The sequence below is a fragment of the Sinocyclocheilus grahami genome, unplaced genomic scaffold (genome assembly GCF_001515645.1).
Source record: "Sinocyclocheilus grahami isolate Dianchi unplaced genomic scaffold, SAMN03320097.WGS_v1.1 scaffold222.1, whole genome shotgun sequence".
NCBI classification, from domain to species: domain Eukaryota; kingdom Metazoa; phylum Chordata; class Actinopteri; order Cypriniformes; family Cyprinidae; genus Sinocyclocheilus; species Sinocyclocheilus grahami.
This window is the reverse complement of record NW_015505401.1, coordinates 1,474,327-1,484,829: the sequence shown is the minus strand read 5'-3', so window position 1 is coordinate 1,484,829 and position 10,503 is coordinate 1,474,327.

Genomic DNA, 10,503 nt, shown 5'->3' with positions numbered 1-10,503 from the left:
ATATATATATATATAATAGAAAATAAGTAATTAAATCAGCATATGTTTTCCCAAGCCCATATTTTTTCCCTATTGAACAAAAAAGTAATAGTTTTTGAAGAACCGCGGCTTTCAAGTTTAAAAAACTCCATAAAAAAATTATACTCTAAAAACCTCTATACTTGTTTATCTCATTGTATGACAAGAGCTACGTAAAAAGTCAAACAAATAACATAAAATAAAATAAAAATCACTGTGTCCCACAGAAAAGATAACACCATATATGTTTGGAATATGAGCACGAGTAAATAATGCTTTTTTTTAATTTCTGGGTTAGTCTTTCCTTTAAGAATGCAAAATTTAAACAAACAGCCATAGGCAAATATCTCTGTAACATGGTGCTGAAATACAAAGTGATCAAACGTGTTGAACACTTCACTCGCCATTTGATTTGCAGTGTTCCTTAATGACGTGACACTCAACAATCTGATTTCATCAGCACTTAAGGTCCCACTGAGCATGAGATTACATCACATTGACAAACATGCAGGGAGGATGCCGAGAGTGACCGGGGGGCTTCAAATTAAATTACATGCACATTTCAAACTCTCAATGGGAGGCCATCGGGAATTAGAGCATGTGATGGATGACATTGCCTCCAAAAATCTGACGAAAGACACTGGCTGTAGCTCATCCTGCTCTTTGGAAAATGTCCTCTTAGCTTTTGGTGCTAATGAAATGGTTAAATAATCCATTTTGCTTTTGTATTAGTTATTTCATGTTTGTGTTTTGTCAAGGTATCAAAGGAATTGGCTGCACTAATAATTTTCCATTGCTCTAGAAACACCTTCACAATCCACAGATCTCATTCAGTGGAGTTAAATTAATGACTTTGAAGTGTGATGCTGACATACATTACAAACAATTGATTCAAGTTCCAATTACCCTGAGCCGCGAGAAGCTTTCTTTGACCCATTTAAAAACACTATCAAAGCAACCTTTCATAAGCTCTTTGGGTAATCACTGTATAATGGCTTGAGAACTTACCTAATGGCACACATTTTCTCTCTTTTTCTTTCTCGCACACATTAAGCGTTGTTTTAGACAATAGAAAACGTAGATATTCCAAGGTATTCAGCACTACAATGTTAAAGAGTAAATAACTAGCGATGCATCTAATTTTATTGGATTTTTGAGCAGCTACTTTCAAAAAACCGTAGCTTTTTAAGTATGCCACAATGTAAGCCTACTGTAATCAAACATGCGTTCACTAATTCTCAATTCAATTCAATTTAATAACGCTTTTTTGGCAAGACAATTGGAATATAGTATTGGCAAAGCATAGTATGTTTATCTATATTAAACCATCTATTTGGTTTTGGATGCTGTTTTAACATCAATATTAATTTGTATGCTTTTATGTAGCAAAATGCATATTTAGTTAAGCACTGCTGTTTATCTCTGTCTCTGATTCAGTGGTTTTAGTTTTGTTTGTTTGTTTCATTTAGTGTAAATGTATGTGTTCAAGTTGTCATCCTAAATGAGATATAGTTTTTTTGCCAGGAAAATACTCCTATTTTTTTAGAATAATAATAAAAAAATCACATTCTCAAAATTATTAGAAAGAGCTTGAGGGTCAATGTTGTTTTTAAGGTTTAGCTTAATAGCTCAATCCGATTTCATGAACAAACATAACTATTTTATGAAGTAGCATTTTCGTATTGTACAACGTGATTCACAAAGAACATACAAACATACAGATCGTAAGAAAACAACCAAATGCGACTACAAATTCAAAGATATTCGCCAAAACGTAAAATACTTCAAAATTACAGCATGTTGAAGTAGCTTGTATAAATAAATGTCATAGAGTCATAGAATGATTAAAATATAAATTTTAGTCTGAATTCATAAGATCGACAAAGGAATAAGGATGTGGGCCAAGAATGACACCAGATTTTGCGACCAGCTGTAGTAGGTTCAAAAGGCATTGTGTGATTTTTTGGCAGTTTGGCTAATTTGCATTAGCATTGCATCACAATGGAAGGACAAAGTTTTGTTGTCGGCACCGAATGCTTTTCCATATTGATCTTTTAAGTGTTTCATGTGATATCTGTAATATTATTCTTGAAACTACGTATATGAAGAGGCTGAAGTCCCTAGTAAAAAAGTTTAAAATACATTTATTTCATACTAAGTATAGTTCGAATCGAATCAATTAACCTATATTTACTGACATATCGCTCAAGACTTACTGATATAAAAATTATAATTCAACTTTATTTGGAGTTCTACTTGTGCACAATGCACGTTTCTTCATATTAAGCCTAAAATATGATTTAATGTCACTATTGATGAGAGTTGTATGATCCTATATATCAGTCTTTAAATGCAAGACATTTAAAGTGTACCTTACTTGCAATAGTTCCACTTTAGCACAATCAAATATACTTCAGTATATCTTTAGTTGGACATCAGTACTACTTCCGCACAATAAAAGTGCATTAAGCACAAAATTAATTGTTTCAGTTTAGCACACTTTAAGTATAACAGATTAGTATGCTAATTGCTGGGTATTTTTATTAAGCACATAAATATGTAAATGTATTTGTAGTATATTTAAATAAATCTATTTCAAATACATTTTTAGTATATTTATTTTCACTTGGGGGTATAGCTGGTGACATAATGTTTACATCAAATGAGATCTAAAAAGAACTATAAAATATGGGTGAGCTGACTTTAAAACTCTTTCTCTGCCGTTCACTGAACAAATCGATGGAAACACTGTAGTTATTAAACTCCATCCCAGCCACATTAAACTGCCCCTGATACAGTTCATGATCCGGGAAGGTCCAGTCTGCCTCTGGCCACGCTGGTCACACAGCAGCTGCCTCGGGACTGGGGCAATTTGCCCATTTTAGCTCCCTGCGAGTTTGTGCCTGTCAGTGGGTTAGTTTTGTTCCCGAGGCCAATTAGCGAGCCCTACCTTAGCCTGCAGCTAAAAGGCTACTAATGGGAGGATGTAGGGCACTGGGGGAATTCACCTGAGAGGTGTGGAGAGATCCCCACGGAGCTTTAATCTGAGAGGGTAGGGGAGGTGGGGATGGTGGATGGGGAGGGGAGGTGGAAGACCTTAGAAGTTTTTGCACTGGGCTTCATTGTTACTGCTGGTCGTTTGATCTTAAAATAATTTACTTAATAATCTCACAGCGGGAGCAATAGGTGCTGCTCTATTAGGCTGCCAGGTCTGTGAGAGAGCGACAGAGCGTTTAAAGGGGGAGCAGGGGAGAGATACACAGGGAACAGGGGGGATTAAACCATTTGGTCTGGTTCCTATGGGAACAAAAATCCTAGCATCATGGTTTTTTAGAGATTTAGTGTTTCAGGCCCCCCCAAAAAAATACATTCCCTAAGTCCATATTTAAGAGTAGCGTATTTCAGGGATTATAAAGGAAACTGTATGGTATTTCTGCTTTGAATGCTGTTTGTTTGCAAACTTTTTAATTAACACAAATTCCAAGCCAATTCAAGATTCTCAATCTGTGTTTTTCAATAAAAACAGTAGTTACTGAGAGGTTTTTGTGTGTTTACATATTTTTTTGTTTTTTCCATTTTTTCCCCCCCCCCCCCTTTTTTTAAGCATTTTAATAAGATATTTTTTTAAATAAATAATTTTAAGGCACCCTCTGGCCCCCTTCTTGAGAAAATATTTAGCTACATTTTTAGAATAGTTTTATATTATTATTATTAACATAGTATTACAACATAGTAAAATGTTTTAGTACATTATATTAAACATACTTTTTTATATTTTATTTTTAATCAAATATTTCAACATTAAAAAAATCTAAATGATTTTGTTTAATATACAATTATATATTTTATATTTAATGATATAAAATTAATAAAAATCAAATGTTGTGTTCCATTTTACCCCCCCCCCCCCCTTTTTTTAAGCATTTTAATAAGATATTTTTTTAAATAAATAATTTTAAGGCACCCTCTGGCCCCCTTCTTGAGAAAATATTTAGCTACATTTTTAGAATAGTTTTATATTATTATTATTAACATAGTATTACAACATAGTAAAATGTTTTAGTACATTATATTAAACATACTTTTTTATATTTTATTTTTAATCAAATATTTCAACATTAAAAAAATCTAAATGATTTTGTTTAATATACAATTATATATTTTATATTTAATGATATAAAATTAATAAAAATCAAAAGACAACCACAAAAAATTGTCATGTTTTCCTCAGCCAAACTGACCCAATGAAATATCAGTACTATTATGGTGCTTTGTTTATAAATGTAAATATGATCTTATCATGAAAATATTTTTAAATATATTTTTATATTATTATATTAACAAAAATTTGTTTTCCTCACCCAAACTGACCCAATGAAATATCAGTATATGGTGTTTCAGTAACAGTCTGCGGCTTCTGGTCCTACAAAAAGAGGGTAATCGTGGTAATGATGGGGCCCTATAAGCAAACTCCTGCCCCATCATTTACCCAAATCTTAACCACAGGCCTCTATTCATCATTAGTTTTTATGAAACTAGATGAACTGCAATTATATTTAATGGGAAAAGAGGTTTTTCATAGAGGAAATTGAATGAAATGCAGGTTATTGATATGACTCATGCTCGCAGTATTTTGTGATTTTAGTTTCTTGTCTGCTGTATATTGCAATGTGTCCATTATGCTGTTTGAAAAAATGATTGTCTTGTTTCTTTAGGTTAGTTTAACCGTTACAAATACGTAGAAATGCACATTTTTGAATATTCAGATGCTCAGCCTCATCTGAATGGGAGATTGTAATTGTTACAAACAATATAAGGCAGCACAATTACATACATATCCATGATGAATATGCATAACAAAGACCAGCTGTGTGTATTGCATTGGAATACAGAAAAATGCAAATGTGTCTCAATTCAGTGGCTCCAAAAGGGAGAGAAGACCCATAAAGAGACGGTGACCTTAGGCAGTGTGGTCACCAAGGCCAACTAGGAGAAAAAGTCCAAGGTTGCTGAGGTCATTAGTCTAGAAAGGCTGTTTCCCATAATTGGCATAAATGCCTTCAATCAACTGCAGGGAGTAGAGAGCTGACCTCTGTGCCTTATGATGGGGGGACAGGATGGGAGGCTGGAGCAGTAATGCGCCCATTACAAGCTAGTGAAGTCCAGGTGAATTGGTGTTGCCATTTACAGCACACCCCCCTGGCATACAGACAGAAATAGAGGAAAAAAGGGGAGGATTGAGGGGAGGGAAAGGGGAAGACAAGCTCTGATATCACTGTTACTAAATCAGAGCAAGGAGCTGTAAATGCAAATCAGACTGTGTATATCACATCATGACAGTGTGGTGAAAACATTGATTTGGGAATCTTTCAGTGGTGTAAAACGTAAAAACAGCAGGTGGCAGAATATATATATATATATATATATATGTGGTTTGCAGCAAAGCCATTATCTGTATTTTTATCATAACAGTTTTGATGTATAAAAATAGTGTCAATCCCATTTATAGTTTCCATTTTCCATTTAGCAAATATGCCTTGTATAATTCATAATATTACTTATTTTTTATTACAACCTTTATGTGTAATGAAGCTAATGTATGTAAAATATATGCTTTGATTAATCTCAGTGACTCGACTCTTTTGAATCAGTTCACCAAAAAGCTTCATTCAAATTAATTTGCATCATTACGCCAGTAGGTGGCGACAAGTGAATTTTTGGGAAGTGAGTCTTGGATAATTTACTCATAATAATTTTTTGGATTCGGGACAAAAACCTTTATGTCTGAAACAAGTCTTCTTATCCTTTAATAAACTTTATTAGACTTTAATAGACTACTAAGAAACATGATCCCAGAAATATATTCTAAGAATATTTTGCTAAGGTTCCCTTTAAGTTATGAAAATGTTATTTCCGAGTTTTTTTGTTGTTGTTGTTTTAAATGTTTTATTATAATTTTTTTTTTAAACAAACATTAAAGGGATAGTTCACCCAAAAAAAGTCACTGTTTTTGTATTCTTTGCGCTCAAAAAGTATTCTTGTATCTTTATAAAATTACGGTTGAACCACTGATATCACATGGTCTATTTTAACAATGTCCTTACTAGCTTTCTGGGACTTGAACGTGATAGTTACGTTGCTGTCTATGGGAGGGTCAGAATGCTCTCGGATTTCATCAAAAATATCTTGATTTGTGTTCTGAAGATGAACGAAAGTCTTACAGATTTGGAACGACATGAGGGTGAGTAATTAATGACAGAATTAAAATTTTTGGGTGAACTATCCCTTTAAGGCAACATTCCAATTTATTATTTTGCAAACATTAAGGGAATGTTAGTTTTGAGCTTCCTCTGAACATTCTGAAAAAAGTAGTAACATTTATAGTAATTAGATGAATGTCCAACTAAAATGTTTCAGAAATAAAATGTATTTTTAGAAATAAAAAGTTTCTGTGCTTACGTTTTCAGAAAGTTATTAAAGACCAGATAACTTTGAATGAAAATTCTATTAATGTTACTGGAAATAACTTTGAAAGAGCGTATCATTGTCATTTCGTTTAAAACTTTAACATGGACATTTCAAAAAGGTTTAATTTATTCATTAGGCTTTCTGAGATGCACACAATAACCGGACACTCAATATGGCCATTCAATTTAACACGGGGAGCATTTGCATTCATAAGGTTCGTACTTTAGTCATATTGGCTTCACAGACTCACCATGTACTGTCATTTTAAACAAACAAAAAAAAAAAGCTTTTTGGATAATTGGTCAAATGAATAGGTTTATTGGTTTTATTATTTGGTAGATTGCATTGTTTGCTTTGAAGTCATTCGACTTACTCTTAATATGGTATAGGCCTATGATATGTATATGTATGAATTCAAATAATTAACTCTACATTCAGATATAACAATCTAGTAAAATAACAGCATTTTTGTTCTATGTATCTTTGAGAAAACATTCTACTTATTGTCTGCCTGTGGCAATACAAACATAAAGTGTTGTTTTTTTTAAGTTAGGCAGGAGGTTTAGAGATTAGTTTATGTTAAAAATTAGATTTATGTATTTTCATGTAGGGACAAAACTCCCTTAGAATGTAGTCATCGATGCCAAAGTGTTTCGTTCACAACCCTGCTGGCAAATCTTGCAACTATGTGGCTTCGGCTCCAAAAACACAATGACATCTTCACTCCACAATCCACAGGCAGAACTTTAAGATGCTGCTGGCAAAGTCTGGCTTTACACTCACAAAAGATGTGCACTCGAGTCTTTAGCTCCCTTGTAAAGAGGACTCCATTGCGGGAAGTGCATACTGAAGAGGAAAGCAAACAGTAAACGGCATTAAATTACCATTCAGATGAACAGATAAATGTAGAAGACTAAGGCCTGGTTTGTGAATTTTTACTCTGTTATAAGGCTTAATGTTTTGTTGACGTTCTGTAAAAAAATCTTGTTAAGCATTTCCTTGTTTAAAGTGATTGGAAACCTGTTATTGTACTGGATAATTTAAGAGTAAAAATGAAACAGCTTATCATAACAATGATTCACATCACGCATCTGAAAAACATGTCCAAGCAAGAAGGGTTATTTGAGTACATGTTTTTCATCCAGCAAACACTTAAGCAATTTAGAGTAAGCTTGCTTTTAGAAACACTCTTCATAAAATAGGAAAATAATTTTAGACTTCGGCTGCGGTTAGATAGCAGAGTCTACTTTGCAGTCTCCGATGAATTTTTTAAACATTTATTGACCCATCCTCTTTGGGCAGTAAAGCCAGAGTGCAGAATGTGTCGGGATCACAAGGTGTGCATATTAAAACTTTTATACTGGCCTCAGAAGCACCTCTGATCTCTCTGTACTAAGTGCCGGGCTGCAAGGTCGTAAATCACGAGCTGTGAGAGGAATATCTCATCGGCTGCTAGCGTTGGGCCGCCTGCGCTGGGATTATAAGGAATCAAAAGGCCATGTATAGACTAATGCCACACAAGCCCATGAGAAATCTGAGACAAAACGGTTCAACACCACAGACCCTGCACACCACACTCTGTCATCCCAAAGGGGGAAGCTGGCAATAAGGTGTCTGCATATGCATAAATTGCACAAATAAATAAAAAACTGTATTTCTTTGGAACTGACTGATCATAAGCCTCATTGATGTGAGCTTATGCTCCTCATTTAATGAGTAAAAAGCAGAATTTGTTCACTAAAAAACTGAGATGCATAATCTCAGATCAATGAGGCCTATGATAATTCAGTTCCAAAAAGAAATACAAAACCTGTGCTGATTGAAAGAAAACAAGTTGATAAAAAGATTGAATACAATATTCGGCAATTATTTGAACACAACAAGTGTAACAAAGAAACAAATTCTAAATAAAATAAATAAATGGTTTCACCATTAAAATATATAATAAACAATCATGTTAAAGGTTAGAATAACTTGAATGGCTGATTATTACATGTGTGATAATGCACTTGGTTTATGAGGAATGGTAGCCTATCCTGTTTTAATCTTCTTTAAGGTCAATAGGGTAGCACCAGTCTTTTGGGGGGTTTGTTAAAAAGGATAAAGCTTCCCACTAGACTCATGCGGCCAAGTGTTTTCCCAGTGGGAATGCTCAAAATCCTTGTATCTGTCTCTTCATCTACTTTCAACACACACAAACACTATTTGCACTATGGGGTTTTGACATTATGGTTTATGTTAGCATGTGCTTTTCTAACAACACGCTCCTGCATTTTTATCTATTCTTTAATGACATTTTGAAACTCTTGGAATTTCTTTCCAGCCTCAAGGAAATATACAGTATATCATACAGATCCCGAACAGCAGACGGTTTGCTCAGTAAAGGAAGGAATACGTTGCAACTCGCCGTCCAAATGAATAAAAAAGGTGTTTATTACCTTCCAAGTGGAGCACTTCAGTCTGTCATATCTTAAGTGAGGAACACTTAAAACAAGTAAAGCGAGATAAGCAGCGCTTGTTGAATGGTTACTTCCTCTCGACCCCTGGGAGGACGTATCCATCAACAGATGCCCTCGGGTGGACGATAACAAATTTGTTCTTTTATGAAGCTTGCATAACACCGCAGGGGGACTCATAGGACGGCCGCATGTGGCCGGATATCGCATTCTGTTCAGTTCAAACGACATTCCCATGGTTTCCAAGAGTGTTAACGTTTCAGAACACTTGCTGGAATCAGTGGCTGTGTCACTAATCGGAATATTGCTCCATATAGCTTTGGCAACGAATAAGCTCAAAATACAAATATTGAGGGCATAATATATAAACAGGCAAATTGTGTAATGTAAATTATTTAGCATAGCCGATTTATAAAAGAAAAAAAGTAATAACCGAATAAAATATGTTTAAAAATATTTTTGGCACAGTAAAACTCATATTGTATTATTCATGTATTTAATATTATATAAGAACTGAAAACAAGGTTTATAAAATGCAGTCATTTTGAGAGTTGCAGCTGGCTGAGACGCGAAAGTGCCGGATAGCCTATTTACCAGCCCTGCTAGTTTTTATATTGACTCTTCATGCTTAAATATGTACCTTAGATTTAGTAAACTATCCATTCTGTGGGAACCAGCTCCCAAAAGGAGGGCAGAATTAAGGACCCTCATCTAGCAGTGTGATCAGGCACAGCACGTCTGGTTTGTCGGCAGCAGACAGCGCTCATTGGTGTGTTTCAATGGTCCAGGCCCCTAGAGGGCATTATTGGTGCACTCACGTGAAAGTCAGCAGAGACCTTCTGAAGAATTCATTTTAATGCACCTCACAGTTACACAACCTGTGAACAATCTTCAATTGTGCAACAGTGGAAGCGTGTAAGTGAGACATATACAGTAAGGATTTAACATCAAATGTGCATCTAATCCTCAGTTGTGGAGTTTTACTTTTATAATGCTATTCTATCAATTCTTGACAGTATCAGTTTGAAATATTTAGAATGTCACAATACAAATTCTCAAGAATCTCACAATAAATGCATCATTAGTTGGGTCATTCTGGTTGTGCAGTACAGTTCATTTCATCATAATATTCATCATAATTTATTGGATGAAATCAGAAAAACTGGGTTTAAGAATGTAATTAATATTAGTTCATTTTCATCACAATCGCGATGACCTTGAAATGTTTTCACTGCTTTGGTGATTTGAGATACAATAGATGTTGTCATTTTTGCCGTGTCATTAAGAACTTCATGAATGAAAAAATCTGTCCATTTTTAAGACCACAGCACAAGCATTAGTAAGTGGATTTTTAAAAATATTTTATTTAAAGCTTTTCACATTTTAGAGAACAATCCCCCCAACCCCCATGCCAGCAAATCGAAGGAAGTTGAAAGAAAAAAAAAGAAAAAACAAAAACCCACATATAGTACAATAAGCACATTATTATAATTTAATTTATAGATCAAATGTAAGAATTTGAAATTAAAGTATTAGTGAGACTAGTGGGAAAAAGAAATTT